The sequence below is a fragment of the Electrophorus electricus genome, chromosome 5 (genome assembly GCF_013358815.1).
Source record: "Electrophorus electricus isolate fEleEle1 chromosome 5, fEleEle1.pri, whole genome shotgun sequence".
NCBI classification, from domain to species: domain Eukaryota; kingdom Metazoa; phylum Chordata; class Actinopteri; order Gymnotiformes; family Gymnotidae; genus Electrophorus; species Electrophorus electricus.
The window spans coordinates 9,858,690-9,882,062 of record NC_049539.1 but is presented as its reverse complement, the minus strand read 5'-3'; the positions used below and the strand labels follow the sequence as shown (position 1 = coordinate 9,882,062).

At 40.4% G+C, this 23,373-nt stretch overlaps 1 long non-coding RNA gene across 1 annotated transcript in view; it reads right to left on the bottom strand.

Annotated features, from left to right (window-relative positions):
- Positions 1 to 15,496, bottom strand: part of LOC118241468 — a 29,962-nt gene extending 14,466 nt beyond the window's left edge. Inside the window, exon 1 of the long non-coding RNA XR_004776099.1 lies at positions 15,405 to 15,496. This is a non-coding gene — a long non-coding RNA (uncharacterized LOC118241468). The remainder of the gene's footprint in view (positions 1 to 15,404) is intronic.
- Between the last annotated feature and the right edge of the window lie 7,877 nt (positions 15,497 to 23,373).

Genomic DNA, 23,373 nt, shown 5'->3' with positions numbered 1-23,373 from the left:
TGGGCAGCACATGAGGTACATGCAGGCATGGTAATAATGTCAGTCAATTTAACAGGAATCTTCTTCAAAGCGTAGGAAATGCAATGTACCTAAGCCATTCTAGAGATTCGAGAGAAGTCCCATCATCATCAGCTTGGCGCAGTGGGCGATTTTGTCCAGAAGCTACGTTCAGTGCAAGTCACACGTACTGTCAAACGGTCAAGGGCTGTCGTGCTGAGATTAACGAGGAAGCTCAAGGCACGCTAGGGGGCCTGGGGTGGGGTGAGTGAGGTGGGGGTAGGTGTGGGAGGGTGGGTGGAAGGCCCTACGAACTCCATCGGGGTAGGAATACACACGGGCTAATTCACTCTGGATGAGTGGGGCAAAACACGCTCCATCTGACATTTAAGTAATTAACAGGAATTATGATCCAAAAGAGCGTTTACATAATGTCTGTGGGCACTGTATCGCTGCATCATAATGATGCTTGATGTAATCTCAACTGCCATCAAATGGTCCGTCACAAATAAAGCCTGAAACGTTCCGTAATCAAGTGTTATTCCATTACATAATCATATAGTACTAGCAGTTTTAACAATAGCCAATTAAACACTTTAACATACATACAATCAGCAAAATGTTGGTCTTATATTGATCACTGTAACGATTTAGTACTGACCTAAATTGATAAAATAATAATTAACAACATACAATCAAAATATGTAATGAAATAACCTTTCTTTAAATTCTAAGAAAAGTTAAGAGGCAGCAACACACCAAACCTGTATAAGCACTTACAAGAATATGCATATGCATTCACATTTGAAAGAAAGGCCATCACTGGTCTCTGCAGAACCCAGCTTCCCTGATCCCTATGTGTGGTCTAAATGAAAACCCAAACAGATCCATTCCCCCAAGTTCCCACACAGACACAAGGATCAATACTGGGACATGTGGGTATTGATCAGCGTAATGGTGGCAATACTCACAAATTTGCCAAAACAAGACCCTTTCTTTCTGGAGGTTCTGGCCCTGCAGCATGAGTGCTCTAAAGGTGATGTTTTTACAATGTCCATGGATTTTACAGACTACAGGATTATATAGTATTATGCTGTCCACCTTACAATCAAAGCTACTCGAAACAGCAAACTGCTTGTGAGACCTTTAAGTACAGTGGTGGAGGGCATGTGTACTGCCTATTATTAACTCCCTATCGAGGCTATTTAACTAAAAAAATGACTTTTAATACTGCACATCAAAAACGATGGAACAATTCTAATTTTACCTGAATGCAGCATTCATAGTATTCACAATTTCTTGACCCAATGATACAAAAATGTGGATTAACCTCAATGTATATGAAATAATGTACAGCAAAAACAAATAAAATCACTTAGGATTTAAACTACTGTCATGTACTATAAGAAAAGCACTGCTGCTGTTAAAGAAGCAACGTAAACAGAAATGCACTGAACTATAAACCTATCCTTAAAGTTCAGTATTAGCAATATGAGAGTGAAAATCCTATAGCATCACATCCCTTACAATAATTGCTAACAGTACTACCCTAAAAACTGCTCACTAACAAACCCATGCTTTCATTTGGGGCTATCAGAGCAATGCGACTTCAGAAATCAGACGAGAAATTGTTCTTGTCTACCTAGAAGCCCATCTTGTTGTCTGAGGAGGGGAGACAAAGACAAAAAATGAAATGTGCAGTGGGTCGTGCCCTGATAGAGAGAAGGAGCATATAACTTAGGTCTGCTCTGACACATTCTTCTCTGAAAGCTTGGGCAAAGTCTAATTAACACACAGGTAACTGCAGTGCCTCTTGGTGTCAGCCATTTGGCATTCGGGCTCAGTGCTAATTACTGTAATTTCCAGAATGGTGCTCCAGATACTTAAAAGTTATGCAAATGGTGTTCAGAATCCACAGAGACCATTCGTTCAGAGTGACTGGTCATCTAAGATCTTGCTTGTGGAGTTTATTCTCAAATGTGCCTCTGCATGTCAAAGACTGGAATCCAGTGGTGCTTAAATACAGCAGTAAAGCAATTTAAAAACACAATGCAGTAATGAATATCAGAATGGTTTTTATGGCTCTTTTTAGATATTGCATTGGCAAACATTATCCTACAAATGTTTATGTGAATTCAGTGCTTTCTCTGCCCAATGGTAAAATGTGCATATGCTTAATAAAGACTTGCATTATTACATTGCTGTTTAAAATGGCTGGTAAAGGCAATGAAATATTATATGTATAAACAGAAACAGCTTGTAGATGTAGTTGTTTCTCCAACAAGAATGCTCACAGTAATCACAGTGTCTGTTCTTCTTAAACCATTGGCTGTTTTTTAATAATTGAAATTGTTCATATGACCAAATGAACTCAGACAACCATAGTCACCTAAACCATCAGAAGAAAGTATGCAAATGTGTCAGTTGAAAAGTAAGGGTGGCAAGATACATCTATGCCTTGTATTTTATGCAGGACAAAATGATTGATTTTTTTGTGAGCCATTTTAATACATCATCACCCCTTTGCCCACGTTTCCCCACAGAGCCCTGGTGCTGAGTGGAACCATGGTGTGTCTTTAACAATAATGCAAAATCAATGAGCAGAAACTGAGCCATCATCTCTCTAAATGCAAGCTGCTATTTTACTGATTTCTAATTAAATTGATAGTGAGTCCCAAAAAAAAGAGAGTCTCCCTACTGCACGGATTATAATATACACTGATTTTTATTTATTTATTTTATTTCTTTTTAAAATAAAATTAGGATGAGAAGGTCTATGAAATAAACCAATACAATTTCTACCATACTCAGTGAAAACACATTGATCTGTAAGCATATTTCTTCGGCTGTTCTAAATGCTAAACAAACTCCGGTGTTTTGAAATAGATATATGTATGGTAATTCTTTCATTTATCTCCAAGATATGGGCCAAGAGAGGAGAAGCCGTCTCCCATTTACAGTTCCATTAATCTTTTGAAGCCTTAAATGCGTAATCCAATGGATGACGAGGCAAAAGTCCAGCACCAGTCACCCCGGATTAAATATTCATGCTGTACGCCTCTCTCTGCTTTTACCCCAACAGCTTCCATGGTCACTGCTCTTTCATATGAAGTCGGCCAAGACGCCTGCGTGATCGCCGGTGCATGAACAGCAGTGGGGATGGGGGAGGTTTGGCTGCAGGTGCAATCTTATAAGTACCAGAATCAACATGGAATGTCTAACAATTACTGGCAGTTTTTTCACCACACTGGGTGGAAACAGGGAGCGCGTGTAAATTCACTATGTTCTGAAAGAGCTCACTGGGCTTGCGTCTGGCAGAGGACACTGGAAAGTAACTGTCTCTCTGTGATTATGCACTCATTCTAGTTCTGTCGCTACACGTTTACACATCTGTCAATGGCATGACAATCAAAACATTTATAAGACTTAATTCACACAAAGCAGGCTTGTGCTTTGGGAGGGTGTTTTTCCTTCACCAGTGAGTATTCGTAGTCTCTTATTACTTTTGGATATTAAAGGAAAAAATTGTATTTATTTCTGTTCATGAACAACATGCAAAATTCAAATTTGAGGTCACCACCTCAAAATATTATTCTTAATTTCAAATACCTAAATCAATGTGCCAACCAAGCACACATTATCTGCATTATAATGTTTATACAGCAATTAAAGTGGAATAGGCACATCAGGTAAATGCAAGCCCTCCATGTTAATATCTGGACTGAGCAGTCTTGGTGACAGTTCACTTATAGACCTGTCATTCAGGATTTAACAGATTCTCAGAATCTGGCTCTTTTCAGCTGTAAATCCTGATATTACAGTCCTCCAGGCTTCAACTGTTTTACAGCACTATTTAAATAAGAGAGTGGGGTGGAAAAGTATGTCAAGGGTCTGTAACAGATGTCCGGTTGTCTTCCTGCTCTGCCTTTGGCTAATTTAGCACTATATTGAGCCTTCAGGGTGGATTGATGGTGCGAGAGGAGGGGCCTACTCTCCTCCTCATGAACAAGTCCCAGGAGGAAGCAGCTACAACTTCCAACACTTTATTATTGGTCAATTTGGAGTCCTCTTTCACTTGGGTGACATGGCTTAGGAGATGTCACAGACTGCCCAATCAATACTTGAAGCTTAGCAGGCTGAAGTGTCTGCCACCACGAAAGGCAGCAGCTGTGGCCGGACTCACTCCTGACCTGTTTATCGGACGGTAATTACTCGCGAAGTGCTCAACATTCAGCTTGGGCTGTCCAGAGCACATTAATGGTGACAAAAAAAATCTTAGAGGGTTTCAGGTTGAGTGATCAATCCATCTTTGAGCTTGACCACCTCATTTTAAATGAACTGTAAATTAAGTTGGATGATGTAAGTAAAAAAAATGTCAGGCCATCATTAGGCCCAATGTCCACCAAGTCCTCAATTACCAAGTTATTTTTGGTCCAGATTGATTAATGACACCTCTTCCAAAAACAGCATTGTTATTTAGCATGGTTTCAAGCTGTTTCAAATTTCCCTCAAAAGGCCACCATTGGCCTTAAGAAGCCGTTTCCAAATTTCCCTACCACAGAATTTCTTTGTGAACTGACCATCTCCCGTCTCCTGATATTTCTCCCCTTATTTCCCCTCGAGCGAGGGGTGCGAGGAGGACAAGCAGGCGGCAGCGGTGTAAGGCTGCACCCGCCTGTGCCTCGGCAGGCTTGCCTTGTGGTGTGGCCAGCCACTCGGCATGTAAGCAGGCCCAAGCTCCCGGTAGCTGACAAACGTATTGATCCTATGGATTTCCTCCGAAAGATGCGATAATGATACATCATGGCAAGATTTAGCCGAACAAACTGCTGGGGAAGTGTGAAACCCATTTGAGAACGTAAAGACCAGCACTTTCATTTGTGACGCCTCAACAACAAAGGGGCCCAATGGGGAAAAATCTATAGGAGACCTTGAAATGCCTTTATCTTGCGAGGGGTGTTGCATTCACTTCTAGCTGATGTTGGTGTGGTATTTAAACCTTAACAACTTAAGTGTCTAATAAAGGGTGCATGTTATTCTCGTGTTATTCTCATGTTATTCTCATGTTATTTCCTTTTATTGATAATAAACTTTATGTTAATATGGAAGAAAACATTTTCTGAAGGATATGCAATGCTTGAACACAAGACTACTGCACTTTTTAAATAATTTGTTCATTTAGGGTGCAAGTGAAAAAAAATGGTTACCGCTTGTGATGAAATGTAGATTTGTTACTGGTCTTTCTCTTTATCAGCAAGTACTCTCAATAACAATAACAGATAAAATTATGAGGGGCAAAAGGAAAGTGATGATGTCTCTATGCTGAAAAATATGGTCATTAATCCAGCATGTAATGTATCAAACCATTTCATTTTTCAACCTGAATCGATGCATCTGTGCTTTAAGCCTCTTACTATGAAAAAACCTCAGATTCCTGTGAAAGCCTCACAGGAAAAGTGGGGTTTTTTTTTTTTTTTTTGGAATCCACAATTTCTACTCCATATTTTATCAGCTGATTAAAATGTAATCACTGATTATTGTGACCCATCGCAATCTTTTCAACATCAAGGGAAACGTTTACTTTAATCTCAACTACATTTTAATTACTTGGTCAATTTCTACTTTTGAGGAAAAATATGAATCTTTCCAGTATGAAACTTACAAGATAAAAAGTAGATTAATGTTTCAAGTAAGAAAATATATAAAATATTTCATGCTAGATTCCTAACATTGGTTACAAAATATCCTTAATTTAATGACACAGCATATGACCGAAATACCAGAGAAAGCAAAATTCTATTTACCTAGTAAGCCTACAGTGAATGACTTTATCTCTAAATAAAACAGTCATAGAATAAAACTGGAATAACTGAATAGCTATCATGTTACCTTGAATATATAATTCTCTGAATTTGACCAGTGATAATAAAATAACATATGACCTAAAATAAAATTAAAAAAATAATTACCTTCTGCTGAAAGGTGATATTTTTGAAGGAATAATCTTTTGGTAATTAGCAAAATGCAAACCATAACAAAGAAAATAGAAATTGCACAGATGTACCTTTCTTTTAAAAATGCACATTGTTATGTCTAAAGCACATTATTATGTCATTATTAAAGTCTAATCAACACTGAAAATCTTTAAGGAAATAGCACACTAAACATATAACCATAACACTGTCAAAGTAAATATAAGGATTCAAATCAGCGAATTGAAAACATGATTACAGAACACAACTATCTTATCCTGGATACGTAAGTCTCAACTAATTTATGAAAATGGTTAGGTTCTGATCCAGCTTGTCTCCTTCCACAATGGACACCTTATTGGATGGCACCTGTAATTTTGCATGAGGGTTTTTCTGTTTCTCCTAATCCAAACGCTGGAGGAACACGCAGTCAGACTCTTTATGGTTCTGTTTGAAATGTGACTGCCGGCCAGCATGCGGAGTGTTCATTTTGGAGCTGTTATGGCCAAATCAAGATAACAACATGTCTCCTCAGACAAAATGACCACAGCATGATGCTGCCAGCTGAAATTAATTCCACAGTTGACTCGAGGGAAAGACTGCACCTAAGACTGAATATGTAGGAGTCCTTATCTTTTTATACACCGTCCACCATACAACCTCCCAGCCTTCAGGATTACACTGATGGAAATGTACATCAAACAAAAACGTTTTTTGCTGAACCAACTCCCTGAGCCATCAGGAAAATGTGAAAGGTAAATTCTGTGCTCCAGAAGTTTTGCAGCTCAATCTCTACATTAGAAAGGGGACCAAGGATCACAGCAGACTCATGGTGGTATGACACCTCACAGCAGCTGGAGTGGACAGGGAGTGCACACCCTCACCTGCATATTAAACAAACATGCAGATTGCAATTATCTGACACTGGTTTCATTTCAAGGCCAGCCAATTGAACAATAAGTTTTAGCCTAGGTCGTAATCTAAAGGAAAGTAAACAAGTCACCTTTTTTCCTACAGTGATAAAGCACTGTCCACTTCAAGAATAATCCTCACACTGTTAATCATTATTTCAAATCAACTATTATTTAGATTATCCAATGAAAAATGCTATCACAAAAAGAAAAAAAAATCAATAAGAAAAAGACACCAAGCACCAGCAGCATATAAAGCCAAATTGACGTAATTCCTGCACGTGCCACTGCAACTTCATCTATGTCAATCAAGAAAAAAGCTAAAGCAACAAGGATTCAAGGACTTTATAAAGGTCCTCCACAGCAATGCAGGAGTGAGCATCACTGCTTGGACTTGGGTTTGAAGCCCAGCTGTCACATGCATCACCCATGGCATGGCATCTTTAAAAACACAACTGGCTAAGAAAAGAAGTGTGGCAGGGTCTCTCTCTGTCATCGCCAAGCTGACACGGTAGTCAGTCGTGGTTCCATGCGGTTGTGTGAGCTGATAACTTAGCCAGCTGATCCACTGAACCAGTTCAAGCACTATACGAGACTACATGCATAGCTAGGGGTACAGAAGGACATGGTGGTGCGGATTCAAAAGCACACACTGACTGCCTTCCCCTTTCGTGTGTGATAGGGGAAAATCTATTGCAATAGGCTCTGACAATGACAAAACAGAAGAAAATATTTTTCCTCCCTTTTGAAAATAGATGTGACCTTTTTAGGTCAGGTCATAATTCTGCCATGTCGGTTAGACAGGATTGGTAATGGTAGGTAATGCAAACATACAGGATACAAATCTATGATAATCTGATCAATGTCATAGTGACATTTCTATACAGCACACTCAAAAGAAGACGCAAAATTGAATAGGACAGACAGTGATTGGTTGCCCTCATAGTATGTAGTAAGCTAAATCTAACTCTAAATCTAAATCTATAATGCCTGATCTAACTAATTTAAATCAAATGCACACATAAACATGTAAAATTTTTAAAAAAAAAGCAATATTTTATATTTAATTCAAGTAAATGTTTTATCCATTAATAAAATTATTTGTTTAAAAAAATAAAAGACAAAGAAAAAAGACAATTAAAAACTCCAACCAAATCAAATTTGCATTGTTCGAATTTACAGTGTATATTGTGAATGCATGTAAGGCCATGGTTGTGTCACAGACACTTGATGTCTCTATTCAGCAACGTTGTAAGTAATTGCAGACAATTAGCATCTTATTAATGAGGCTGAAACAAAAGGACAGCTCCCCTGGCGCACTTTTGCTGCTCACTGGCAAAAAAAAAAAACACAACACGCGTGCTGCTGTTGACAATATGCCATCTGTCTCCAAATCCACAGGCAAAGATGAGGCCCGTCGGCCTCGCCCCATGCTAATATGATATGTTGAAACATTAATCGCCCCCTTGGGCAGACATAATTACTACTTCATGTTAATCACCTAACAATTAGCAGCCATCAGTTCCGAGGGGCAATCAATGAATTAGCTGGAGATCCTCCCACACACTCGCTGCCCTTCTAGCCATTGAAAAGCAGGCGGCCCTTTAGACTGACACCTTCTGTGCACAGAATAAGAAATCATTTGCACTTGTACCAATTAGGCGCTCTAATGTCCCTTAGTGAATTGCCAGGCCCCTTTCACACCATTTGTGGGGTTGATTTCTTTACTACCCTCACCACCCCACCCCCCTTTTGTATTATATTATGGATCCAAATTAAAAGCAGTGTTAAGTTAGACTACATACTACTAGTCCTGAAAAATATAGTACACAATGTTTTAAAAGATCTGTCACTAAATAGCATTCCCTAAATATTTGAATCATTGATATGAATAACAATAAAGAGTTTGCAGCAAAAATTAAGCAGGTGTAGTATTATGGATAATAATCATATCTACTGTTTTCCATTCTTTTCGATAAACAATTTAAGAACACAAATTGGAACGCATATCATTTGTCATGGTGCACATGGAATAATATATACTGATTTAGAAAAATATATCACACTGATTGGCTTGTGCTAAGTTTGATTGGGCCATAGGAGACTATGCTTTTGTTTTATTTATTATCCATCAATATGTACAGCAAGTCATACTTTAGGAACATATATTACACATATACATATCATTTCAAAAGACCCCATTATTTCCTATTAGAATCCCAAATTCAATCATATAGCTTGATCAGCCTTATATGACTCCTTATTCCTTCATTATTCTTTATATTGCCACAGATGATATTACAGCCTAGATGGCCTCCTCTTTTTATTACTACATTATGAGCCTACAGCCACATGTGTGAACTAGGTAGTGTTATACATCAGTAATATACTGTGAATTCGGGGTGATATATTATAATGCTTATTCGGGGACGAGAATAATGCGAGCATCCATATTTATGGATGGACAGCTTTTCTATTCATCTGAATAATCTGAGGACAGTTGACAGTCAGGTGGTAGCCCTAACCAGACCAGGGGTCTGATTTCAATGTCAACCTCTGCATCGCCAAAAAAGTACCAGTGGCCATCCCTGAAAGGTTTAATGGGTTTCCTGTCTTGTTCTTAATTTGCTGAAATTGCAAAATCAATACTTGCAGTTGTAGTCCCAGCCTCTTGTTTTACTGCTTTAAGATAAAGTCTAAAGGAAAGGCAATCTTCACTTCCAATTTGCACTGTTCAGCATCAGGCTGTCGCTTATCAGTGGCTTTAGAAAGTGGCTGTCTGGCCTAACCATGGCGTTGCTCACCGCGAGAGAACCGCTGTGAGTTCCACGCTATACCCTCCCAACACTGGTGAGCCCAGAGCACACCAGAACATGCCAAGTTGAAGTAACTGGCAGAAAATAACATGCGAGGCATAGAATTAACTTGATGAAACTAAGAATAGTCACATGTATTAAAACTTGTGATGTGATCTGTTTGCAATGACTACAGATTGAGCTTCTATGATATGGAAAGTTTTACTTTTATTTTAAGCTGCTGTTGTTTATGACTACGTTACACTCAACTGGACATCAGATGCAGAAGCCATGAGACAACAAAAGATAAAGAGCATACCATTAATTCAGTCACGTACAATGGATCTGAGAGAGCATGTGGATGTATGGGTGTGTGTGTGTGTGTGTGTGTGTGTGTGTGTGTGTGTGTGTGTGTGTGTGTGTGTGTGTGTGTGTGTGTGTGTGTGTGTGTCAGGAGCATGCGCGTTGTCTGCCTTCTGTGTGACTACAAACCAACTCTGACTCTCAGAACACAGCTGTTTTGAGTTCAAACACAATGCAAAAGGTTACATATATAAAAAGAGCAGAGAGGCCTTGATTCCCTCGGACTCCTCTGGAGGCTGTGGCAGAATTCATCTGCCTGATTCAAAAGCCTACCTATGGAGTCTCGTCAAGTATTTTAAGTGCAAGTGTTTTGGTATTATGGAAATGAGGCTGAGTAAAGTGTGTGTTCATTTAGCATGTTTTTAATGCAACCCTCAGATCTTTTGTCTCTGCATGCGGCCTATTAATCTATCCTAAAGCCAGCTCTTTAATCTCCCTCTTTCACCATCTGAATTGACCACAGAAAGTCACCTTTTTGGTATTTTAATTTAATTTTTGATCTTATTCTGATCTCTCAGATAGATAGATAGATAGATAGATAGATAGATAGATAGATAGATAGATAGATAGATAGATAGATAGATAGATAGATAGATAGATAGATAGATAGATAGATAGATAGATAGATAGAAACAAACACACAACACACACACACTCACTCACACACACACACACACACACACACACACACGCACACGCACAGTCTTAACAATCTCCAAGCCTCCAAGCCTTAAACTGCAATCAGTGGGCTCTGTGGACTTGCATTTGATTGCTGAAATGATTTCACATGCTTCAGCAAAGATTAAAGAATACTTAATCTAGATATTTAGAATATTATATGTTACATTTAGGGGTCAGCACTTGTACAATTGAAACAAAAATCCATAAAAATTAGAAATGGATTTGATGAGGATAGTGTAGACCAAAAGAAGAAGAAGAAAGAAAGAATGGGGAGAAGCCTCAGTGAGATTTTAATCATGTTCCATTTTATAACAAGCAATTCAATGATTCTTTTCTTGGATTTTTAAAAATGATTTTCTTATATTCTAACATTTCTTAATACAATAATACAATAAGCAGATTTGCAGATGAGCAGATATATTTTCAAAAAGGCCAGGGTAAGAATACATTTTTGAATGTTCTTACTTTGTATGGTGTGAGGGGGCTGAAATTCTATTTTATATGCGCTCATCACAATGAATAGTTATGGTTTTAAGTCATAAATCCACTTCATGATAATGCAAATAGTTCAAGAAGCACACAATATTGTCACTTTCATGTATTCTATAAATGGACATAAAGAATGTCTTGTTTACAATTTCCCGTCTCAAAACAACTGCTCAACAATAGTTCATACTATGCCTCATTTTTACAATTTCCAGCCACTGGAGTGTTTCAGACTGAACGAATGCTTGGTGAAACACTGCCACCTATTGGCTAATGAAAATGTCAAATAATAGCCTCGCAAATCCAAAACATACGAGGTAGCATGCAAATGGCCTGCATGTTAAGTAATACATTCCTCTAGGCACAAGCTTCACATACATGACTTGCACATTATGGACAAAACAGATCATCAACAATTTCCTGGTATGGCAAAGCTGGAACCAATGAGAGCTTCCTATTCACACAGCTAAAATAGGAGAACAACCAAGACCTGTTCACTAGAAATAAAGGCAGTTTGTCCAGATTTTAAAAATGACAGTCTTGTAAAATAAGGATGACCAAACACAAAAGTCAAGCAACATTAAAACAGATAGATATATGGTCATCAACAAAACTCATGAAACAGTTGCAATGAGGACTACATATTAACTACAAATGTTGACTTTGAAACCCAAATGCTAAAGTAAGTCCAAATAAACAATGCTGCCCACATCATATGGAAACAGTCTTCGAATGAAGGGTGTAGTAATATTTGAAGAATAATCAAAGGATTATTCCAGAAATGGGCAGTTAGCTGCAAATACATCCCTCCACCCTGACTTCATGATTACACTTAAGCCCCTGTAGTTAGGTGTTTTGAATTTCCATATTCACACACACGTTTAGAGCGCATTCAGTGGGGGATGACAGGGTGGGAGGGGGCAGTCCAAATGTCTGCTGCACCTTTTATTAAAGTGTATGAAAGACACTGAAGGAAGCCCACACCCTGCTTTCATTAGCCGCATGTCAGCCAGAGAGGGAGACAAGGAAAGGAGGGGGGATGAGAGAGAGAGAGAGAGAGACTGGGAGAGAGAGAGAGAGAGAGAGAGAGAGAGAGAGAGAGAGAGAGAGAGAGAGACTGGGAGAGAGAGAGAGAGAGAGAGAGAGGTAGAGAGAGACTGGGAGAGAGAGAGGGGTAGAGAGAGAGAGAGGGGGGGTAGAGAGAGACTGGGAGAGAGAGAGAGAGAGAGAGAGAGAGAGAGAGAGAGAGAGAGAGAGAGTGGGAGAGAGAGGGGGTAGAGAGAGACTGGGAGAGAGAGAGAGTAAGACTGAGAGGGGGGGTAGAGAGAGACTGAGAGGGAGAGAGAGAGACTGGGAGAGAGGGAGAGAGAGAGAGGTGTAGAGAGAGACTGGGAGAGAGAGAGAGAGAGAGAGAGAGAGAGAGAGGTAGAGAGAGACTGGGAGAGAGAGAGTGAGACTGAGAGGGGGGTAGAGAGAGACTGAGAGAGAGAGAGAGAGAGAGAGAGAGAGAGAGAGGTGTAGAGAGAGACTGGGAGAGAGAGAGAGAGAGAGAGAGAGAGAGAGAGAGAGAGAGAGAGACAGAGAGAGAGAGAGAGAGAGAGAGAGAGAGAGAGAGAGAGAGAGAGAGAGAGAGACTGGGAGAGAGAGGGGGTAGAGAGAGACTGGGAGAGAGAGAGAGTGAGACTGAGAGGGGGGGTAGAGAGAGACAGAGAGAGAGAGAGAGAGAGAGAGAGAGAGAGAGAGAGAGAGAGAGAGAGAGAGAGAGAGAGAGAGAGAGAGAGAGAGACTGCTTTTCTTTCCTCTTTCCTTTTTACCTAAGCGCCTCATATTACAGCATGCAGCTGGGCATCAAAGCCACAGAGAGGCTTACACTGCTTTTCTCTCTCTTTCTCTCTCTATCTGTTACTCTCGTCTCTCTTTCTCTCTCTCTCTCTTGCTTACTCTCTCTCTTTCTCTCTCTCTCTATCTGTTACTCTCACTCTCTCGGTTTCTCTCTCTCTCTTGCTTACCCTCTCTCTCTTTCTCTCTCTCTCTCTATCTGTTACTCTCGCTCTCTCTCTCTTTCACTCTCTCTCAAATGAAGAAAAATGTTTCATTTTTAAACTGTTTAAAAAGCTTGTGGAACACCCATCTCATAATCCCCCAGAAAGAATGGAGTCCATTCAAACAAAGATGCTATATTTCTTGATCATATAATACTTTCATATTTCTTGATATCAAACATGTATTTTATTAGTTTTTAAGTTTATTTCTGTTATATTAATTCTGTTTTCTCTAAACATATGAAACATTTCATTTATACATGTTCCATGATATTGCTTTTACTGAAAACTAGTTTACACCAAATATTTCAAATTCCTGACTGATATCAAATAGTTATTTTGTGTATTTTCATGCCATCTGTTTTCACTCAGCCAATTTGCAAATGTCCCTCAATTTGACTACACAAAGACACTTCTTGAATTTTTGGCTCATGCAAAAACAAAACCAGATGTTCCTGTGAAAGGAGTGAAACAGAATGAAATGTACACATATATAACATTTTGATCAGCACACCTATATACAAATACAATATGTAATGGAATGTGGAATGTCTGCTATGGTCACCCATGTTTTAATAATAAAGGCTTAAAAATGAATGTGTAGCAAAATACATTCTCAATAGGTCTGCACAATATGAACAAAATATGTTGTGATAATATTGCTACATATTACAATTCTGACAACTTATTGTATAGACATATTTAAAACAAAGTTGCAAATCCTTGGTGTGACACAGTCAAAGATTGGCATGCATTATTTTGATCAAAATGATTTACATTTTCTGGATTGTGTGAATACCCCCAGATTACTCCCAGCTAATGCTTATCTAGAATGACTGGTGACTGGTGAAGCTCACATCACATGCAAAAAAACCTCCAAATGCCAATATTGTGAGACCAATCTAATTAATAAGCAATATATTGTAGAGTCCAAATTAATATGTTTATTATAACAATATAATTCAGACTATAATTTTTTTCTTTTAATAATATTTGTACTTATTAATATCATATATATATATATATATATATATATATATATATATATATATATATATATATATATATATATATATATAATCTTTCTTTTTACATTTTTCCTTTTTTTACATTTTTCTTTTTCTAGCACTTTAGCAAAGTGTGTGTGTGTGTGTGTGTGTGTGTGTGTGTGTGTATATATATATATATATTTTTTAGCAGCATCAGCCATGGTCAATCCTATTGAAAACCGCAAAAATCAGAATTCAGCATCTTAACAGTTTGCTTCCTTGTCAGGTAGCCAAGAGAGAGAGTGCAGCGGCACAGTCAAGACAAGCATGAGGAGCGCTGAAAACGCGCGTGTAGACAGCGGCAGTGCAATCAGCTGACTGGCACTGTGTTTGTTAAAGCCGCGCGCGCAGAGAAAGGAAGCCGGGGTTATTACTATGCAGAACCCCCATCACTCGAAGGGAAGAAAAAAAAAAATTCTGCCTACTGCCGGAGATTTAAACACATCACTGCCCCAAACGAGCACCATCACGTCAACGGATCCCCCGATTGCAAATTACATTTCTTAATGATCATTTGACGGCATTTGTCTGACGCATCACTCTTCTCCTCATGCAAATGCGAGCCCTCTCCTGCCTGACCAATAGCAGAGCGTGATGAAGTAATCCTGCCCCGCGCGTGATTAAAGATGATGGATCTCCTCGGCTGATAAAAAAAAAAGACTGCCCACCGTAAATTTGCACACCTTAAACGTCAGCCCGCATGACAGCGTCGCACGTATAAAAGAAAGAGAATTAACGCGGCAGGATTAAGCCGAAGGGGGAAAAAACCGAGGCGTCTCTTTAAAGCGCGCTCGTCTCCTGTATATTACAATGGGCAGCTTGGTGCCCCTCGAGAGCGGAATAGCGAACAAGAACAAGACATCCCTCATCAGGAACAGCACAGAATTACAAGTCCGTGGAATTACTAGCCAGCACTCCCACATCATGTCACAGTACTGACTGAGGTAACCTAGGATGGAATAATAATGCATAAACTTTAAAAAATCACCCGCACTGCAAATCATGATAGGAATGAGACAGGAGAGTGATAAGAATATGAGGATTCATGCAGCATGGTTGCAATTGACTGACGAGACGGACAAAATGACAGACATTCAGAAATATTTACCAGTGTTTTCGGTCCTCTCAACCGCCCTATTCTCTGTGTGTTTGAGTGTGAGCGAGTGTGTGTGTGTGTGTCTGTGTATGTGTGTGTGTGGGTCTGTGCCTGTGTGTGTGTGTGTTTAAGTATGTGAGGTTGAGCTAGCCTCCTCTTGGACCGCTAAAGCAGAAGGGGGAATAAGACAGTCAATGGTGTAGTGAGATGTGTGTGTGTGTGTGTGTGTGTGTGTGTGTGTGTGTGTGTGTGTGTGTGTGTGTGTGTGTGTGTGTGTGTGTGTGTGTGTGTGTACGCAACCGTGGCCACAAGACGCATGACCCACAGAGATGCTAGGGAGCCATTCAGTGACCTCCTGCCAGCCAGCCCCCAGTGATTAATTCCCCCCTGCCCTTCGCACAGGCCAGCTCACAGACGTGTGCCTTCCCGGACCTAATCCCCCACCTCCCCAAAACCTGCCCCACAACCCCACTCTATAACACGTATGCACATAAGCACACATGCAATACCTTGCATGCACACACAAGCTCAAAAAGTAGCCAAGCAAGAAAGAGAATGTGTGTACACGTGAGCACACACACGCTTGCACGCACGCACAAAAAACATGCACATGCACGCACGTCCATATACACACACAGGGTTTGCAACACAGCAAAAATTACTACTCAAAATTGTCAGTTTCAGTTTTAAAGGATCGAATATTCAGCACCTTCTAGTGACACAGGATGGCTTGAAAAAGACTGTCCTATTCAAGCCAGGACACAAAGGTTGCATATGGTAAAATATGACAAAAAGTATTTCCATTTAGATCTACAACATTTAACAGACACTTTTGTCCAAATCAGCTTCCAATAGTTGTCTCCATAGCGATGAATTTGAATATATATATTTCTTAAAGATCAAAATAGTTAGCTCATGACTCTGAATGCGCATTCTCGTGTCAGAGCAAAATTGTATACAGTGTTGACTTTTTACAGCTTTTGAAATGGTTTAGACATGGACTCCTACCTACACACGTGAGTTCCTGCCTACACCTACAGAAGAAAAGGAGTCATCTCCACGCATTGTCTAATGAATACATATGTAGCAGGGAAAAGAACAGAAGAAGAAATCAGCACAATGGACTTCATCAGTCAGTCAAAATGGAGGTCTGGTGAGGGTAAGAAGCAGTCGCCACTGCCATCACAATATTTTTTGTCTCTGGACACACATTTTCTCTACACACATTTGCTCCCTATCTGTCTCTCCACTCCTGGCTACGGATCCTCCAACGGCCATGCCACTATGGCAACACAATTTCCATTTTTCTGACAGACTGAATTACCATTCATCCGCTTTCGCTTCTGATTGTGTGCTGGACAGCGAAATTTGGGGGGCTGCAAAATGCAAATGTTTTTTTTTTTTTTTTGGTCTCTCTGCCTCACTCTCTCTCCCTCACTCTCTCTCTCAACCTGACACCATGACAGCAGAACCGGCCATAGTGAAGGACAGAGTGAAGAGAGCGATCTAGCATCGCAGGATATGAATTTCTGATCAGCGGCAAGGGGAGGGGGGGGTGGGGCTGTTCCTGCTGCTGCTATCCAGTGATCCCATTGGACAACATGCTCTGATGGAGAGCAGGACCCGGGGGGGGTTGTGATGGTGGCAGCTCACAATCGTAGGCACCTGACTGTAATTTAAAGCCATGTATGCCGACAGCCCCATGCAGAACAACAAGCTGTGATTCAACAGCCGGAGCAGCTATGCAGATTATTCTAACCAGCATTGCCCTTTTCGGACCCTTTTCCCCCCTCACACTGTTTGTGTTCATTTAAATTACCGTTCTGTCAAGCGCGCCTGTCTGACGGTGTGGCACGCTGTTTAACAAACATTTCTTAACACACCCCTCTAGGGCAACACTTCTTAATGATGCTGGATTCAGCGCCTTCCACTGGCAGCCACTAGTCTGTGCTGACATGAAAAATGGACAGGGTAAGCAGAGAAGACTGGCATTCACACGCAGCAGATTAGCCTCCTGAGGCCCACACTGTGCTGTTATGTGCCTTTTTTTTTTCATTTTTTCTTGCTATCACTAACCCAGAAGCACCTAATCACTCTGGAAACTAAGTAACATCATCAAGCTGGAAGCAGTTTGTTTTAAGAAAAGTACACAGTGTCCTCGTAAGAGGACAGCATTTTTTTTTTTTAACCTGGCATTTTTTTAAATTCCAGGAAATGCCACTTATTCTCAGTCTGAAGCTGGAAAATGCCCAGTTTGAAACTCTGAATCCTTGTTTTTACAAAGCCAAAAGTGGTGCTGAGCTCCCGCACTAGATTTGCTTCCGCACTAGAGTCCGGTACACAGCGGGAAGAGGTCACAGCAGCCACGGGACTTGCTGAGTACACACTGGAGAAGCCCAATTGGCCAAGGCTATCAGAGGCTGTTAGCCCAAGGCCGACAAAGCACATTCTTATAAAGGTCACAAGCCCAGGCCACATGGTCGCGTGGCCAAATGAACTCCGTAAATGTTATTGCACATGATGACCTGTGAGGAGTAAGGTACGCTGTCAGAGCCTACCAGACACAGAGGCATGCTCGGAACCTTAATGCAGACCTCAGAGCACCTAGGTCATCTGGGCTGAGGGGAATTGCCGAGACCCACAAAGCAGTTTAGAGTTGTTTGCAGCTAATAAAAATTATGAACTTTTCTACTGGAAGACGTTTTATTGACTTCAGTACAGGGTGTAGGTGGTACATTTTGTTAAGACTGCCAAGGATGAGAGAACATTTCTGTGCAGTCCTTTAAAATATATTCTGTAAGCTTCAGTGTACACAGAGGCTGTTAAGACAAAAGATTTAAATGGTGCCCAATTTGTAGACTTACAGTAACTGTAATGAAAAACTTTACAAAAGTAATTATTTGTTTTAAAATGCCTGGCAAAGAAATATAAAAATAAATATAGCAAGTAGTATGTGGGTGTTAAAAGAACCATTCTTTGTTTTTAAATGTCTCATCAAAATGTAAAAAGAAACTAGAAAGTACTAGAAAACATCTCATTAGTTTGGTGAAAGATCAAAGTAATTACAGCTAAGTACAAAGAAAAGTTTTGTATATGACGATTAAGAGGAGTTAATTTTTTGTTGTGTTGGTTTTACAATAAATCTCTGCACACATTTGGTGATTCACAACATGTCTACATGGCTGTTGAGTAATGCTTCTGATGGTGTTTACACGCATGCCATAGGGTGTGACGGTCAGTACTTTCGTGCCTTCACAGCTGTCATCCCTTCATTCAATTTTTGCCGTGTTTTTAAGGAGCTGATTGTTTCACGCACAGACACACACACAAAGTCACACAAAGCAGTTTACAAATGTTCAGAATTCTAAGAGTCATAACACATCTGCAAGAAACATTTTCTAAATGATATAATGTGCTTATATAGGAAGGTCAAAATACAAGAATTAGTGCTACCCAAAAAATGATGGTGAAAACCACCTTATCTTTAAAAGCTGTATTGTGCTCGATGCCAACTTTCCTAAAATGAAAAGAAGTACTGGGTCACTATCAATCTGATGTTATTAGTGCCATGAATCATTTGCAAAAAAGCATACTTGGCCATTAAATCATATTCTACATATTGGCCAATTCATTTAAATTTACATTTATTTAGTTAAATTAATTTTACTACCCAATCTTTTACTCCCACACACCCATCAAATTTTTAATACAGAATTTTCAAACTCACTATATGTCCAATCTTGAGTTTACATGCAAAATGCATTTATAAATGTGACAGGAAAGCTGACAGGCTGTGTGGCATACCCTTCTTAAAACATTTTTTTCAGCTTCCTTCAGCAAACGAAGCTAACTCAATGCATGTACTATACACAGTTGCACTGCAATTAAGAGTGGCACAAATTCCACCTTTCTTCACACAAACATTACTTCTGTGTAACCTTGGAGAGAGAAGGCAGGAAAAAACAGGAAATCCTCCTTCTCCAAACTGTCCCCAGCCCCCGCCCCAAAATGAAAGGAGTTCAAATGGTTCTTAAAATGGGTGGTGCTCAGCTGTTTCTGGTCATGTTACAAACTACTGCTTATATTGATAAAAATAACCTTATAACAATGGCCTCAGCAACAGTACCCCACGTACAGTGACCTTACACTGAGAGAGAGAAAGGGAGAGCACGACAAAGAGAGAGGGAGATGAACTTGAAAGTTTTTCTGGGGTTCCAGAGAGTGGCAAGGTGTCAGATTAAACAGAGTAATGAATGACGTATAGGGCTGCAGATTCTGACCAATAAAGGATATTGTTTGGGGGTTTTACAACAGAAAGGCATAGATAAAGGGCTAGGGGTACCAGGGACAGTCAAATCATTCCTAGTTTGCTTGAGTGAATTAATTCACCTGAGTAGAGTGAAGACGAGAAGCTCTGAATATTAACTGGGCTCTTATTGTAATTGCATGATTAAAGTATTCCTGTACTCCAAATAAAACTATTATTTTGGAATTTTTACACTCCTTTTTAATCAAAATGGATTGACATATCTATATATTTATGTGTTTGTTGCTCATCAACTTTTGGGCTATGGAGAAGGGGGTGGGAATAGTATAGCGTGTCACGTGGGCAGGAAGCAGGTAGGGTGATGTCACTCCGACAGAATACAGACAATGGCGGCCCAATCAGAGCTCCCCTCTCCTGTTCTGCAGCACCCACCTAAAGCACAGGAGTGGGTGATTTATAATATGGAAAAGGACTGCTCTAGATCTTCATGATGCCTCTTGCGAAGGGAGGCAATATTAAAGGAGGTTAAGGAAATGAGATTAAGGAGTGGGGGGCCGCATGCTGCATCTGTGCAAGCCCAGGCCAGGGATAGGCAGATGCATTAGTCTGATGAAAGTGTGGCCACTGATCAGAGTTTGGAGATGAACACTTGTTAAAAAAAAAAAAGGGGGGGGGGGTCAAAAGAAAAAAAGAATAGAGAAAGCGAGAGATGACAACATCAGTGCTGTAATGAAAGCGCATTGTGTTGGGTTAGATTGCATGGAGGCACCTAATCAGATCTGGGAGGGTGGAAGGGTGCTGGTGTCATTCGGTGGCTCTTCCCACTATTGTTGTGATGGAGCGGCCTTCAGTCAGAGGCCCCATGCTGGATGATGAGTGTCTCACACGTGAGGGGGTTATGGGAAGTTCATGTGAACGAATGAAGTCCATTTCCGAAGAGTGCGATGAGAGAGGAACACAGCCACTGTTTTCAATTTACAGCTCGGGCAGAGGAGTGCTCGTCTGGGAAGAGGAGGGGGAAAAGATAGAAAGAGAGAGAGAAAAAATACATCCAAAAAAGTTTCTTGCAGAGGTGGCCTCCAACACAGCTAGGAATGTGCTGGGATCTCAGCAGAATGTACCAAGATGAATTGTGGGATTGGGCTCCCTTTTCAAATGCATTAGTCAAATTTTATGTTCAGAAAAATTCAGTTGTGTTGCTTGAAAAAACATGGCTATGAATGTTGGACACAATTCCCATTCCCAAGTCACTATGCAGGCAGTTCCACACACTGCCTTGAAGCCCCGCTCCTGTTTACTTGCCGATTTGAGACACGAGACACCGCCAGGTCACATTGCAGCCTTCGCACCGCTCTGCCCATCCCAACACGCTACCACCTCAAATTACCACAGGCATCCATGCAGCCAAGTCTAAAATAACCAGTATCACCTCATTATCCTCTAGGTGAGCAGAAATATGATTGGTGGCAAATTAAGCTGTTACATCTCCACTGCGCTGAAATATGGAGTGCAAATAAATGTGGTTGGGGAAAGTTACGACTGGGCCAGACTTTATCAGAAGACATGCTGGGCTCCAATCTCCCACTGCCAGGTGGGTTATTTACCTCCCGAGCACACACTGCCGCACTGAGGCAGCGAGGGACTATCTGTCCCAGACAGGCGGCTGAGAGTATGCCATGCCGAACGCGTGGACATGTTTAAAAGTCCGCCAGCGTTCTCCCAGGCACTGACTCACGCAAAGGGTTTCTTAGAGAGCAAAACACAACATGCATCTGATTATTGAATTAGCACTATGGCTCATCTCAACACCACTTAAGTGCTAGAAATGGGGCAGGCATCTTTTACAGAACAAGGATGCCTTATTGAATGGATTAATAAACTTCACTGTTTATAAATGTCATATGCCAGTTCTTTATAAACCTTTCATATATTTGCATCGTATGTGTTGTTCATATGGAGGCAACCAAAAAGGTCAAATGCAATCAAGACATCAAACTAATTACTCTTAGTTAGAAGGAAGTCTATATCCAAGCATCCCAGCACAGATGAGTCACACTTATATTCAATACACAGCATATTCAACATTCAGCAAAAAAAAGCATGTCCTTCCACTGGCCTTGTTTACACAAAAGATAATGATTGAGAGCTGTATTATTCCAGATGGACTAATACTAATCAAGATGTCCTCTACACGTTATTTATCAGTGGCTGTAATGAGACATCTATTATTCCACAATGGCGGAGGCTAATGGGCTTAAATCCATTTGCAGCAACTGCACAGGACAAAATGCATGGAGGAGTGCAATTTTAAGGTGTGCGAAACTATTGGCAATCGGTTTCCCTCATTTCCTGCGAGCGCCCGCGGAGCGTTTCGCTGCGGTGCCCCGCAGAGACAAACATATCAGTCTGGGCAGCGGGAGTCACCATCATTTTCTTTTTGATTAACGGTTCCATCACTAAACATGATGGAATACGGCCGAAAGCAAATTACTCGACATTAAATAACTCACAGACGTCTGCCTGGTTTCTTTGGCATGTTCCCACTAAAATGACAAGACGGAGAGGCAGAGTTTATTTTGGCACTTCATTAGAAGGAGGCAACTGCAAACAATTTACCTTTAACTCAGGTTTAAGGCAACTCCAGTTCATGCTAAAACACCCCAGAACTAATTTTTTATCTTAAAAATTAGAAGACAGCTCTTTAGCAAGCATAAAGCGAGCCACTGACTGTACCCATATAATTAATTTTACTATTTATGTGTACATTTCCAAATCATTCAAATTTCTGAAACGCTTCCTTTAGCAGAGAGTGATTTTCTACACTTGACTTCCTGTTATAATCAAGGTCTTTCTAACCTGATAACTGAAGGTCACGCATCGGTGAATAATTCAGTAAGGCACCGAAACTGTGGCGGCACGAGAGAGCGCTAATCTTATACCAGCACCATAAAGGATATTAAGGAAGAATTGCAAAAAGTGACACATCTAATAGAAAAAGATTACTCTGTGCTACGCCAATTTGATTTGAATTGAATACATTTTACAAGTGCTTTCTCCCATGCCCGTCTGGACATAATGCAGGAATGCGGGGTGTCAGTAGAGGCGAGGCGTGCCTCCTCCCGCCTCTGCCCCAACTCTTTCTTCACACCCACACTTGTATAAAACAAGTCAAAGGAAATGTGGCGCTCCAGAGAGAGAACCTTGGATTCCAGGCGCTTTTAAATGGCTCTATCTTTTACTTTTATATAAAAAAAATTTTTAAAAAGCCACAGAGGTTTAATCGGGAAAGACATGCACCTGGTGGAAAAGAGGAAAAGAGGAGGGGTAGGCATCATTCAAAGGGATGGAACAGGTTGTGAATGCCTCTCCAGTTTGGGAAAGACATTTCCTGCATACCCTTGCCAAGACAAAATTCTGTAGATCCAGTGGAGGACAGTGGGGAATTATGAGTAAATGTGTGGGTGAAAAATGATGGGGCATAATCTTTACCCTTAATCTCACATTGAATGGCAAGCCGATCTATGGCCTGACAGTCACTATTAATTTTAAACTATACTTTCACTATGAAGAGTACGCTATGTTTGCATGTGTGAGGTTGGGGAAGCTTAACTCTATTTTACAAGAATCTAGTCCCCTTTGTACAAACCTCAAGTTTCAGAAAAGATGGGCTCCATCTGACAATGTCAACCCTAATTCAGGAATGCCGCATCTTAT